This window comes from Haliotis rufescens, unplaced genomic scaffold (genome assembly GCF_023055435.1).
Source record: "Haliotis rufescens isolate VD_foot unplaced genomic scaffold, xgHalRufe1.0.p SCAF_18, whole genome shotgun sequence".
Lineage (NCBI taxonomy): Eukaryota > Metazoa > Mollusca > Gastropoda > Lepetellida > Haliotidae > Haliotis > Haliotis rufescens.
In genome coordinates, this window is record NW_025963868.1 from 19,899,432 (window position 1) to 19,914,857 (window position 15,426).

The 15,426-nt window shown below is 39.6% G+C and overlaps 1 long non-coding RNA gene across 1 annotated transcript; it reads right to left on the reverse strand.

Moving 5' to 3' along the window:
* Positions 1–11,155: 11,155 nt before the first annotated feature.
* LOC124148010 lies at positions 11,156–14,819 on the reverse strand. Its single transcript, XR_006862909.2, has 3 exons — positions 14,773–14,819; positions 14,570–14,644; positions 11,156–11,202 (listed from the first exon to the last, which is right to left on the reverse strand). It is a non-coding gene; the product is annotated as an uncharacterized LOC124148010 (long non-coding RNA).
* Positions 14,820–15,426: the final 607 nt, after the last annotated feature.

Genomic DNA, 15,426 nt, shown 5'->3' on the forward strand with positions numbered 1-15,426 from the left:
ACAACTGAATTCGAACAACACACCTACGAAATCGTCTCCAGCCAGCAACAGTGACTGCAAGAAGCATCCCTGGCTTCCGTACAAACCGTACATCGTCGCCTGAGATGTGCAGGGATTGTCGCCAGAAAACCCACCAGACGTCCCATTTTGACAGGAAACCACCGTCAAGCACGTCTACAGTGGTGCAGACAGCGTCTACGCTGGACGGCCATGCAGTGGGGACTATTCACTGACGAGACTCGTTTCACCTCAGCCACAGCGATGGACGGATTCGAGTGTACCGACGTCGAGGTGAACGTTACGTCAATCATTGTGTGGAAGAAGATCGGTTCGGGGGTGGGATTACAGCAAGACAGAGGACCCGCTTGATAGTGGTAGAGGGAAATCTCAATGGACAGCGCTACCGCGATGAAATCATCGGCCCTGTTGTTCTACCGTTTTTGCGTCGTCATGGCCCAGGCATTACCTTTCACCATGACAACGCCCGGCCTCATATTGCTCGATATGTTCAGGATTCCCTTCACCAAAACAACGTGAATGTCATCCTCTGGCCGGCTCGCTCCCCTGATCTCTCACCAACAAAGCACATGTGGGATGAGATGGATCGGCGCCTTCGACGTCAACCACGTGTTCCACAGACACTCCAGTAACTTCGAAACATGCTCCAGCAGATATGGATAGATATCCCCGAGGACTTTGTGCGACGCCAGGTCCATTCCATGAGACGAAGATGTGTTGCTTGCATCGCAACCAGAGGTGGACACACGCTATTGATTTGTAAATTGACATTTTGGCATGTCCATGTTTTTTTTGTTTTTTTTGTTTTTTTTTATGAAATCACACATTTTCTAATGTCAGTATGGCAAATTAAACCATTTGAACACTTACAGGAGCCTTTTATCTGTTGCAAACCGAAATTGTTTCAGATTTGGTAAAAAAACATAACTTTGCATTAAATCTTGTTCAATGTCACAGAAACTTTTGCTGTTCAGTATATGTTATTAGATCGTCTGTTGTTAGATGTTGATGAAAATGAAGATAAAGCTCTGAACTATTTTGTAAAAATAATTTTAGAAACATCTGATTGTATGAAAAAAATGCGTCAAATATCCACAGTACAGCCAATAGAATAATATTAAACGGTGAATGTAGATCTGCTTAACGTGCCTGCAGGCGAACATTTCGACACTTCAGACGAGATAGAAATGAACATTCCAGAAAACAATATTTACTGTTCGGAATAAGTACATTGATTAAGCAAACATGTCGGAGGTATAAATTTCAAGTTCGGCAACATAAAGTTGATAAATCATGCAAACCCTACAAAATTTTGAAAGAGATTCGAAATATTAACTCAAAGACATATACCACTTACAAAATTAATCCCACCGAATGGTTAACTCATTTCAAAGATGTCTTCCATACTGCTGATATGTTTGAGAACTTAACCAGTTCTGATACAGACAGATATATGTTATCATGAGCATTATACTGATATTGATCGATGTATTCTTGATGCCAATATCACTGTTGTATTGATGCAATGTATTCTCTGAAGAATGGAAAGTCCCCTGAACTAGATTATCTTCTTGTTGAAATGCTTCAATGTTCTAAGGAAATGATACAGCAGTTTTTCGCGAAATATTTTGATAAGATATATTCAAGTCGCCGTTTCCCTTATGTGTGGTCGAAACCTATAATTGTACCTCTCCACAAAAAGGGTGATCCTAATAATCCAGATATCTATAGAGGAATATCCCTGAATAGTACACTTAGTAAAGTCTTTACATGTATTTTAAACAAGGGACCTACGCTTTGGGCAAATATGAGAGAAACATTATTCTATTACTGACCACATGTTTACACTTCATGCTATTGTTCAAAAATATCTTTAAAGGCGTAAGAAGACGCTCTATGTAACATTCGTTGACTTTAAGAAAGCGTTTGATTCTGTTAATCGACATAAATTATGGCTTTGTTTGCAGAATACTGGCATGAAGGGTAAAATGCTACATATGTTAAAAAGTATGTGAGAGCATGTGTACGGTTTGATGGTCAGTTAACAGACTTTTTCGATTGTCCTCTTGGTCTGAAACAAGGCTGCTTATTAAGTCCTATGCTGTTCTCATTTTTCATTAACGAGTTAACGTACGATATTGTCAGACAGGGGAAACACGTGATATAAATAGATATTTTAGAGTTATTCATGCTATTGTTTGCTGATGATGTTATCTTTGTGTCGGATACTGTGATAGGGCTTCAAAACCAGCTGAATATCTTAGAAAAGTTTACAGATGAATGAAAACTTACAGTAAACCTAGATAAAACAAATGTGGTTGTGTTTAGGAGAGGCGGTCAACTCGCTAAGTCCGAAAACTGGTTTTACAAAAACACCCCAGTCAGTCTTGCAGATGAATATAAATACCTGGGTATTTTATTTTCTACGACTTTGAATTTAAGAAAAACTGTCCACAATTTAGCTGTAAGGGCAAAGAAAGCAATGGTCATGTTAATTACCACTGTATCTAAATTAGAACCTGTTCCACCTTGAGCTTATTTTAAGCAATTTGATGCCAAAATACAGTCTATCCTTTTATAGGGCTCACAACTTTGGGGTTTTAAGTATTATGAACCAATAGAGAAAATACATTTATATGCATGTAAATATGTTTTGAAGACAGGAATATACACTCCAAACTGTATGGTTTATGGCGAATGTGGAAGATATCCGATGTACATTAATGCATATTTTCGTTGTTTAAAATACTGGTTTAAAGTTTTAGAAATGCACGAAGACCGCCTGCCTAGAAAAGCACACAAAATGATACTTAATCTGGACAATCATGGGTACACAACATGGGCATCAAATATTCGTTATATGCTATTTTATCATGGTTTCGGTTATATGTAGTTGTATCAAGGTGTCGGTAATAAATAAGATTATTTCATAGAAAGTCACTAGATAGGTTTCAGCAGGATTGGAGATCGACACTTGAAAACAGTTCAAGATATGTTATGTATAGATCATTTAAATCGTTGATTGAACCTGTATTGTATTTAAATATTATAACATGCAAATCTCTGCGCATAACATATTCAAGATTCCGTCTCGGACTGTCTGAAATAATGGACGACATCGTTCTATACCAAAGCAAATCAGATTGTGTCCTTTCTGTCAAACTTGTATAGAGGATGAACTTCATATACTGCTTGTTTGTACTGTTTATACTGATTTAAGGGAAGCACATATTCCACAGAAATACCTGCGTTTACCAAATTTGTAATCATGTAAATCTCTGTTGAATTCTAATGATTGAAAAATGTTTTTTAGGTTAGCACTTTTTGTTCATCATGCACTTTCTCGGCGCAAAAATCTTATTGTATATTGAAGTCACTTCGTAAAATAATTGTGTACAACCACTTTGTAACATTGTCTCCACATATGTATTGTATGCAGTACATCTCTCTAGTTGTTTTGTACTCACGGATATGTACTTTTTTTTGTATATGGACCGAAGGCCTAAAGTACGATAAAACCTCTTGATCTTGAACTGACTCAAATTTGAACACAGGGCATTCAGGGCAGTAAGAACATTTGATGGTAGCATCACAAACAGAGCCTTCATGGTCTCGATCTCCACAACGATGACATACAACATGATTTCTGCATGAAATGTGACCATGAGCAAACTGTTGGCATTTGAAGCAGCGGATAGGACGTGGTATGAACAAATCAATCTTCATAGCAAAGCAACCTACCTTTAAACGTTCTGACAGTTTAGGTGTATCAAACGTCAAGAGGTAAGTGTTGGAAGGTGAAATCTTTCTTTAACGTGAAACGTTTTGCTTCAATAACACCTTGATCTCTGAGCTCAGAAACAATGTCATCAACTGATAGATTTAAACTATGATGATGATCCCTTTGTTGAGTGATTTATGTGCATAACCTTTGATCCTGATATCTGCAAGTTTAGTGGATTCAAGAAGGGTAGCAGATTGTTTGTGAGATTTGCATACCACTAGAAGAGCGCCAAACGTCAATTTCGTTACATCAGAGACTTCCCCAACTTTACCTATTATTGCTTTTTCTAATAGAAAGGGTGAGTAAGATGTTAATTTGCGTTCTTCAGTGGCTTCAAGCACGATTAACTTGGGCCAAGTGTCTCTCTCTGAATAACACAATCGACCAACTGTTTCATCATCCGAGGAGTCAAGTTCACTTTCTGAATCAGAATGTGTTATTTGCGCCTTTTTTAGAATTTGTTTTGGGTGCCATGGTTAACAGAATAAGTTTCATCAATCCTGTTCCGCGCCCACCACGGAGCGACTATACTGGCGATGTTCAATGTCAATGGATCTCCAGCAGACAAACACCAAGAGGTTACAGGATAGATTTACTCCAGTAGGGAAACGCACTAGATTGGCTCATGAACCACCGCCTTCAAGAAATTCAAGTACAAAATCATTTGGCCAAGTCAACAACAGATCTCAACAGTTTTCATAAATATATATTTCTTTAGTTGAACAAACATGTGCAATATAATAGTAATGCACAGTGCTTGGCATGACCAGCGGATTGATAGGACCGGCCCAAAGTGGGCGAAGTAAGGGTCGAAGTGGTGTATTGGCCAAAGGGATACTATTCCTGTAACCAGTGCCCTCAACCACCAGACTCGCGTCCTCCGCCGACCCAGGGGCGCAAGCCACGGCAAACGGGTTGCCCAATTCGGTCGCCTTTAACGACCAGCAATGGGGTGCTGAGGACACAGTTTAATCTACCCCGGATCCCCATGGGGGTGGGGGGTCGTGGAAGAGGAGGAGGAGAGGTGTTGGTCACCAACTACCCAAGGTCCTAAGTAGTTTTTGTCAACGAACTCGTGTGACAGATATTGCCAATGCAAAGCTGCAATCTGATTTGTCGCCAGGGCTACTATCAAGTTTTATAACAGGGTAAAGACGACTTCACCATAGCTCCCATACCTTTACATAGACTTACGACAGTCGTCGCGCTAAGGTTGTTTTGTACAGGAACATTCCATGTTACGTCATCGCAAGGTATATCATACTTCATGTATTTCAACAACTGTTATCTGTTTGGCGTCCGTCACAAGACGCACATGTAAATTTACAGACTGATCAGTTTATTATTGGTGTAAACGAAAACTGTGAAACCTTCGCTGACTTTAAGGGGCGAAATTCAAAGACTGTTAGCGGCGTCGTTGACAGCAAATACACACCCAAATCTAGCAGGCAGATCTAACTAACCTTGTCTGCGTTGTGCCAATCTACGAGAAGTATTTATCACTCGCCAAACCTGGGCGATTCTACAAACGACCGATGTCAAGCAAGGGAGAAAACGGGTTTCGTCACAGCCAGTTGGTGTTAACAAACTTTCTCAATATATTACTGACGTTTAAATCTGCATCTTTTGACTTCAAGAACCAGCAGGTGAATATCACAAACCAAAGAGGTAAAGTTACAAGTATAGTTCAGTCATTCAACACGGAATGTGTGTGCAATCTGTCAATGATCTCTTATTGCGTGTAGGTAATATTCTGTTTAACCATGTTGTTTGTATAATGTTAAATTAAATGCTGACGAGTTTTCAACTCCAGTTTATGCCAGTAATATCACTCTCAGTCAGATGCGTCTGGATTCCCTGATTACTGATTGATTGTTGATAGTTGTGTTCAGGTGTGTCTGTCAATACATGTCGTGAACGTGATCAAAGGCGGTGTCATAGATGTAAACATGTAAATGAACGAGTGAAGACCTTGTTTTTACGTTACACTGTATGTTACGACTGGGGGTTAGTTAATTTGGTTATACACTATGCGTGTGAAGGTCAAAGAGCCACCACAGTCAGTATCCCAACGTGAACATTATCGAAGCTGGGCCAGGTGATTTCAGAGCAACGTCCCACGACGTCGGGTACGATGATGCAATCCCTTGTCGATTTACGCGCCTCACAGGGACCGACTATTTGCTATTCTCGGGGGAGGGGCTGGGATTTTGTATGGTGACTACATGTAGCTGCTTTTCTTAAGCTGCATCTGCAAAACCAGATATTTTTTTTCACTAAAAACAACTTGCAACTATGTATTTGTTGTGCCCCCGACCCAGGATATCAAACGGTTGGTCCCTTGAGATCCGCAGAGAATACTGGATACCTACTCTAACCCGGAAGTACCACCTCTGTGAAGAACATGATCAGGCTGAGGAATAAGGAGTTTTTCCATATTGCTAGATCGAATTCAAGGTCCATGATTTGCTTTGCCATGTGTCAGATTGATTGTGACGGACTACTTTCCTGATTGTAATGCATTGATATGTGTCAGATTGATTATGACGGACTACTTTCCTGATTGTAAAGCATTGACATGTTCCTCGTGCTTCAGTCGAATTCACCAACGTCTGTGTTGAAGCTTCGTAGTTTTAGAGTGTTAATAAAATAAATGTTCTTTGATCTTGTCTAGTTTGCATTTTCATCACCGCCTTGATAATCCATAGATATGGCGGAAACGCTTTTGGTGGAATGTTTGAAGGTGTCAGTAGTAAGCAAGCGTTATGTGAATGTATTAGTAACATATGCATCGATTCCATGCTAAAATGGTGTGATTTCAAGGTGTGTAAGAAACCTAATACTGCATACGTGTTTATCATTGGTCTTACAACTCGTTGTTACAAAGCGTATCTAGGTTAATATGTAAGATAAACGGTATCCTGACAGACATTCGTCTAGTAATCTCTACATATCCGGTTGACCTAGCAGCTCAAGCTTACGACCACGACCTTACTATATGTGAACGTGGCATTGTCGGGCGTCTTGGTTTCTGCACGTGGAGACTCAGGTGCGGTTGTCCACTTAGAAACCTATTATGTGGGTATCGCCATTATGAAAAGATGTGTTTTCTGCCAATGGTAAAACCTGGGAAGAGGTCTTACATTTTTACCAAAACCCTGGGATGAGGTTTTTGTAAATTTAGTAAAACCTCATCCCAGGGTCTTTGTCAAAAGGTAAGACCTCCATACCAGGTCTCGCCACTGAAAAAATACATTCCCGATACACACTGATTTGTTATCACAGGGTCTTAGTTAAAGGCACATACCCGGACATCTGCACAAAGACAACAGAAAACAACAGCCAGTAACATCCTTTAATGAAAGTTATATGTAAAGTAGAGAGACCCTTTTTGGGATAGACCTTCCAGACTTGCCTCAGTCGATGAGTCTACAGAGGTACCTGCCGACGTACCTGCAGAAGCAGCTGTCTCAGTTGCGGAAGTAGTTGTCTCAGTCACTGAAGTTGGTGATAATCATAAAATATTGGTAAAGGACTGTCCTATACATTGAACTAAACTTACCAGGTTGTTCGCAAATCTGCTGCTCGCTTACTTCCAGGAATAGGTCTCCGCCTTCCTCCTCGCTCGACATCTCGAACTCAACTGAGAAAGACAACCACGTGCATCCGACGTGCACGGTTCGGGTTCTTTCTATACGCTTATCCTGGCAATAGCGAGGTAGTAAATCCCCGTTATAGTGCCCTAAATGGGAGACAATTAAATTTACAGTAATTCGAAACGTTTAACGGTTTCTAAGCCGGATTAAACACTCCTCCTCGGTTTTGGTAGAGAATGTTAAACCTCGGGAGTCGGGAAATCCCTCCTCCCGAGGTTTTACATTCTCTACCAAAACCTCTGAGTCGTGTTTTCCCCATTACATAACACCTGTGTAAGAGTCACACTGTGCGCCCCGACAAGTGAGTTCTGTACACGTGTCACGCAGCCTTGTGCTGTATGTCACTCATACGTCGGTGTGGTATGTGCCGGGCGCAAGGTGCAGGTGCTTCCGTGAAGGATAAAACACGACTCCGAGGTTATAATTGACCTCGTAAAACCTGAGGGAAGCAGTGATCAAGATAGTAAAACTGACGGCGTTAGCCCGATAATTTTCTAGCGAGGTCAGTGCTGTCTGAAGGGGTTACTGTGTCAACCAAAACCGAGGAGAAGTGTTTTTATCCGACTTATGAACCGTGGAAACAACCTTTATCAGTACTTAATTACGATTATGCACGCAAGTGCGTTTCGACAGTCTAAAGAAGCGCTTATAAAATACATCATGCTGAGAAATATTCGCTGAACATGATACCTTCCCACGAACCACATATCTTCATCCAGTTCTGTGCTCTAGTGGTGAGAGTGCCTGACTACTGAACATGAGTTTGTGGGCTCATTTCTTGTCTTCGAATTTAGAGCGTCGGACGTTTGACACATGAAGTCCAAACTGCATCCGCTTCTTTTATTGTCAGGTCTTACCAGGAAAACGTAAAACCTCCTACACGGTCTGACTTGTAAAAAGTAAAGATTCATACCCGACCTGAGGTCTTACTAAGAAAAAGTAAAACCTCCTGAGAGGTTACACCAAACAAACCAACTAACGCCCAAATCAATAGTCAATATCTGTGACGGGTTTTGAAACTCCTGATCACCAACACAGGTTTGGCTACAAATGACTTTAAGTAACGACTGTGAGTTTTGATACAACACAGCACAGTCAGACTATCAGTCCACAGTGCTGAACAGGAAGTACTAAACACAGCTAACTCCGGTCGAGGGATACTTTAAAGAAGAAAACCGACTTTTAGCTGCTACCAGCTGGCTTGAATTATTACTGTTTTTGTAAGTGTTAACATAATACAACACTGCACAATATGCATCCTCGGATGCATGAACAAAAAAATGCAATTTTTGTTGTTGTAACATCAAGATTTAAATTGTAAACATCTGCGAAACCGTAACCCATCTAACTGAATTCTCTCTTTGAGCCACTGTGGTGCTTCATTTTTCAGATCATGCTCAAGCACACCATCCCAGTCCATGTCTGACAACCACAGTTTTTGCATGGTAAGTTTTGCCCTTATGAAGCATGGAAACAAGGGGGAGCAAACAATTTGGCTGTTTCTCCTTTATCAGGTAAGCATATATTCCGAAATGTTGTGTTCATCATAATGGAAGTTGACATCCAAAAATTCTCTTCCTTACACTGATACTTCAACTAACTGTTTCTCTAAGAAACACTCTCTTCTGTCCAATAACCTAACCCCCCTGGAGCAAAGAAGCTGCTTAACTTGGGATACCATTATCTAACATGCATAACCAGCTGCAAACAAAAAGTGGATAACGTCCACGTCCACCTTATACCATATGATACCTAAATTCCACATAAAATTCTCTTTGTCTGTACAGAGGCATTCAGCGTCTGGTTATTCCACGAAAGAGTTTAAGGATATACAACTCCTAAATACTTATTTGAAGAGAATTTATGGATGTCAGGAACATGTTTCGGAGTATAGTCTTACTCCTTTATCAGGTAAGTATATATTCCGAAATGTTGTGTTCATCATAATAAAGAAGTTGACATCCATAAATTCTCTTCCTTACACTGATACTGTCACTACTTTAACTACTGCTATTGCACCCGGGTTGGGACTCCTGGAAAAGAATAGGCCCCCAGCAAGCTACATGTATCCTGGTCGTAAGAGCCGACTTAATGGAGGGATCGGGTGGTTTGGTTGAATGCGTGTCATCGTATTCTAATTGCGAGGATCGATGCTCATAGAGTCAATCACTGGATTGTCAGGCGAATATTAAATTACTTACCGCCGTCATATAGCTGTACTATTGCTGAATGCCGCGTTTAGCAACAAAGAAATGTGTGAATTTTCATTTAACTGACATTCCTCTAAGCATACCCAAGACGCAAAAAGTAAAAACAGCAGCAGATGAAAGTAATACTGGCTAAACTTCATGAGATGGCTATGGGAGGGGTTTATTAGGCGTCAATAAATCTGTGACCTGTCAGGTGTTATAAGGGACACAAGAGTGGGTAGTCCACGATAAGTAAAAGACGAAGTAACGATGATGTTGTTGAAAATGTTAACTATAATACTACAATTTGCATTTCTTGGTCGTTCATTTGATTTTACTGGTGCACTTCAGCAGATCGTCCACATCGTCGTTGGAGAAGCAGCTGCAGTTGTTGTTGTCGCCGGCGTTCTGTATGTTAGGAGAAAAATGGATGGTGTTCGTTCAACAAGGATAAATTGGTCATTTACATTATCAGGCATACAATTTGATTCTTTGATTTAATATGCAATGTCCATAATGAATGATTTACAGGATATATAAATGTGTATTCACAATTCGGGCGTCCACAGCAATTCCAGAAATACATTTTATGTCCTTTTGGAACGACTAACCTGAACGCAGGAACGAAAAAAATAGCCTCTTACAAAGGTATTTGTATTTCAAGTATAAGATCTTGGTAGGTTTAAATTGTTTGAAGTATGTATCATAACCCGTTCAAAGAAATTCGACTGATGGTTTGCATAAAGGCCGTGTTTTTGTTGAAAGTTTCCTACATGTACATGGGCGGAATGTCTGTAGTTTTCAGTAAGTAAATATATTTGTTATTGAAACCTATGACAAAAATCGCAGTCCATACAAAATACAAGACTCTCTGCAATTCAATTTTGCATCATTTGATTTATTCACCTGAAACCCGAATCCAACAATATGAAATGTTCTGTCGCTTGTTATGTTATGCAGTTTTATGCAAGAAATTCCTGATAGGATATTTTCGATTGTCTGCTAAAGATGCATGTCATATGTTAAATATTTGTCCTTATGATGTTTTAGAAACCTGGAGTTACAATACCACAACGATCTTGATAAAGTAAATGGTAGCTTCCTTAAATATATTCTGCTTTTGATCTGATGTTTCAAAACCAACAAATCATGCATATACTACAATTAACATACTCGGCATTGCACATATACGACCTACTTGAAGTTCTAAATCTTGTCTTTGCGAAGCACACATAACCACAATACAAACATCCAAGAACAAATGCATTCAGAGGAAATTTGTATATTTTCTAGTGGATAATGACATATACGTTGGTCACAGTTCATATGACGCCGATTCAAGAGAATGGTCTTCAGGCAAGTCACTGGTAAGGTTCTCTGATCAAATTCTATTTACGATCCAGTCTCTGCAATTTGTGTGCTCCCCATATGAGGGTAATGAAGCGAAAACATGTAAAAATTTATAAGGTTACCATTTATTAGTGACATACAGCGCCTTTATGAATGTAGGTAAATGTCGGGGATACTCGGAGGCTTCTCCTGTCCCTGAGATGATCTGAAAGTGATACCGGAAGCTAATATTAAAAGGGAGATAAATCCGACTTTCGTGTAAATGAGGGAGCATATGTTGTGGCAGAAATATATCGCACACACGCACACGCACACGCACACGCACACAAACACACACACACGAAATCTGAGAAAAATGCATATATGATTGAAAATAAGAGATGTTATTATATATGTCAATTATGCAGACAAGTATTAAATGATGATAAAGTTTCATACACACCCCTATATAATGCGGATATATTTATACGCACGCACACAAAACCATATATATGTAGTCGCATACACATAAGGTTAGTAGTAATAATTAAGTGAAGAATATCAAAACAATGAAATAAGTATGTGACGAAAAAATGTGTATTGGTTACAAAAGCCTTCCCAATGTGCCAGAGGGGTTGTGAGTGGTGATAATCATTGTGAGTGGTGATAATCATTACAATATCATGAAACTTGGACTTGACAAAATGTGCAGATCGCCTTTCTTCAGATCATCAAATAATATGAATGTGTACACTTTTTCTGGTTCGTTGTCATACACAATTATATTGTTATTGTGCCATTTTAAATAACCTGGTACTTGGGAAATGACCATCCCCATAAACCATTGTAAATTACCCTCCACATCCCATACATGATTCACCCTCTCTCCCACAAGAATACTCCTAGAGGAACCCTCACCAGTGTTGTTAGAAGCTGCCAGAGATATTAAACATTTTAGATTGTTAGTGAGAGTTGAAAGGTCAAATGTTTATTTTGTATTGTTTGAAAACTGTAAGAGAAGGGGATTTTCTGGTTTTTGTTTTAGAACATTATTTCGGAAACGAATTTGACACTTCAGTGCCTCCATACGCTCCTTCTTTGACCGATATTGATTAAAACGGTTGTCCACTTCACTGTGTATTTATGTATCATTATTGATTCTAGGTTGGCATCATGTTTACTTTGCTGTCTTTATGTTTACGAGCAACTTCCTCTTGTTTGTGTTTGAGGGCATCCTGCTTTTGTTGCTGAATAATTAATTTGCGAAGTTAAAATTGGGTGAGGGATATTTTTGTAAGTTTTGAGGCATGGTTGAGGACATTCTGTTGGGAACCATGTGATAGAGTGACTATCCACTCATTACCCCTGTTGAAATTGAGAATTGATGTGTGATTCCTGTGTGTAAACGGATGAAGATGGTTTGTGGTGCTTTATATAATGGAAACTGGAACTGACCAAATAGAGATTCCGTGAGTTTGTTGTGTTTTAAAAACGAACTTCAATGTGGATGTGATTGTGAAGTTTTGTTCCAATGTATGCCTCCAGGGAGCTGATCTGCCAGAAGCCGCTGTAGAAGTGATGTGATGTATGGTGTGATATTCTCCAAGATGAGGTGGGTGGTGAGTCATTATTGCATGACGTTGTGAGCGCTTCAAGCACAGAATCAGGCTGATCTGTGAGTTTCAACACGTATGGAAGAACCTCGACATCCCCTCTCATAAAACTTGGGAGCCGGGTAATAAGTGTGTCATATAAAATATTCATATCTAGGATTGTCCAGTCCTTGGGACCCGTGAGGATTCCGGGGTAGAATAGGTCTTCAGCAACCCATGCTTGCCGTAAAAGGCGACTCACGGGATCGGGTGGTCAGGCTCGCTGACTTGGTTGATGCATGTCATCGATCCCAATTGCGTGGATCGATGCTCATGATATTAATCATTGGATTGTCTGGTCCAGACTCGACTATTAACAGACCGCCGTCATATCGCTGGAATAGTGCTGAGTGCGGCGTTAAACAACAAACCAACCAACCAACCTGTCCTTGGCCTCAAGAATACGCCAAAGTGGATTCGTCAGCAACTTATCCAAGAGACCAAGGGCACGACATCCGGATATGCAGAGCTCTGATGCCAATAATGTTGAAATGGATGTCAAAAGACGGTTCCTTGTTTCTGGAGTGAAACATGTATGTAAAAAATCTTTAAGGTCATCATATACATGGTACACTACAGCTGCATTGTGAAAGAGGATGTTAAAGTCGATTGCCACGAAAGTTGGTAAAATTCGTTTTCCTACCTCTAGAAGTAAGAAATATGTTGACAGTTTCAAAGCAACCGCTTTTCTAAACCCCTCCTCTTGAAAAAGCTTTGCACGTCATGCGGACCAAGTCTATGACAGATGATGTTTGAAGTTTGGTATTTTGATTCAAAAGTAGAGTGTTGGCGCATTGGTCTGCGATGTTCACAAAAAGATGAAGTCCACAAAAATAGTTGTCAATGTGGCCCATATCTACTTGTTTCTCCTGGGACAATGAATCCCACTCACTTTCAATGACAGGGAACACGTCTCTTTGTATTCTTGTAATGATACATTGAAAGCCTTCTCTGTGGCTGCGCTGTCTGACGTTGTATGTTTGATGTTAGCAATGATAGATGACCCTTTACCAGATATGACATTGACGTCATCAATGATTTCTTTCAGTGTGTCTACGGTTGCCTGCGCGGATTTGTTTGGAATTTCACGCATTCAAAGGATTGTTGGGTTTAGGTGCTGATTGGTAAGCACATACGTCTGATATTGTTGTCCATGTTTGGATGTCTCGTCAGCGTACAGGGTGGTATGACTTTCCTTGTTGAAGGTAGCATCCATATGGGCATGGCTCAGGGGGCAATGTCATTGCTGCTATGTCAGCTACACAGGTTGGTGAGGGAAGGGCGTTTGCTTTTAATCCAACGAGATTAAATACGGTTTCATTACGTTATGGACGTGATCATACCCTACATTTCCCGAGAGAAGAGTCAAAACACACATCTTTGTGTCATTGCTATAGCTCTTACCGTTCTTTAAGGAAATCATGCCTCTGTGGAAAGTGACATCTTCGACATGTTTTCTTCACAAATAGTTTTCTCTATATCTTGTCGCAACTTACAGCAGTTTGTGCATTTCTGCGTAAAGGTCTGTGTTTGTTTACAACTTTGTAAAGAACCTTTCACCTTTTCATTTGTTATTTCTTTTAGTTTCAAAAGTCTCTTTCGGTAAATACTTACTTGATTAGATTTACAAATAACTTGTGCCTTCATTTTCTGGTTCTGGTTTTAGTCAACTCGAGTTGGACACTTTCTGTACATGGTGTAAGTTCATGTATTTGAACTTGAGGAGAAAACATTGTTTATTTTTGTATGGTACCATGTTCTGGTCTTATCTGCACTAGAGGTTCTGTTTGGGGGATAATTTATTGGGTGTACGTCTATATGCTTCGAGTTGGTAGCGTTCTCTGTGCTTTTACAATAGGCATGGTCTGGTGCATTGGTGCATAGTGATGCAAGGGAGTGAATTCAGGTAGTGATACATATAAAGTGAAATGTTGTATTTACAGTTGCAATTGCGTAGAACAGGATGCTCTTTGATCTCTGGAACTTGGGTATGATGGGATAACGGTATTCAAGAATCTAAAACACCAAGAATAATATACCATTAGGTTTCTAACATAGGCAACATTTTAATGCTCCTTATCTCCGTATATACATGTGTATTATAAATATGATTCTGATGTCGTTTTCTATTATGTCCACAATACCTTATTGTTTGTTTTCATGTTGTACAAAGCCAGGAAACAGTTAGGAGAATCTGAAATAATACCGACAGATTTTAATAACGTTCAGAAATGTTGCTACGGCCAAATGTAAAGAACACTTTCATTTATGGAGTTAAATTAATGTTTAGGAATATATGTGTTATTTTGAAAAGTATATTCCAAAATTCTTTGTAATAAAATTAAAAAATGTATCAATATACGTTTGCCTTTGGCAAATGCAGTTTCCGAAGTAGACGTTAAGGGTTGTAGGTGGTACACACGTGTAACGCCTGAATAATATGTGGAATTGTTTTATTGTTTATGAGAACATTGTCTCGATTGTTTCGATGTCGGATTGTATTTCAGCAGTTAGGAATAATTACTACAATTTTTATTTTGCAGTTTGTTGAATTGTTAGCATTGACGAATAACCCTCCTTGAAAATGAAATATATTATATATCAACATGTGTTAGCGTGTGAACACCGCTCTCAACTACAGGTTGGTCAATACACAATGACAGATGTTGTGGTGGTTGTGGTAATTCAGTCTTTGTCTTTGCGTCAATATTCAGATCACAACTACAGGGCACTGACAGCAAATATAGTGCCCCGGTGATAATACAGTAAAACAATATTCGTATAATTTTCAATTACTT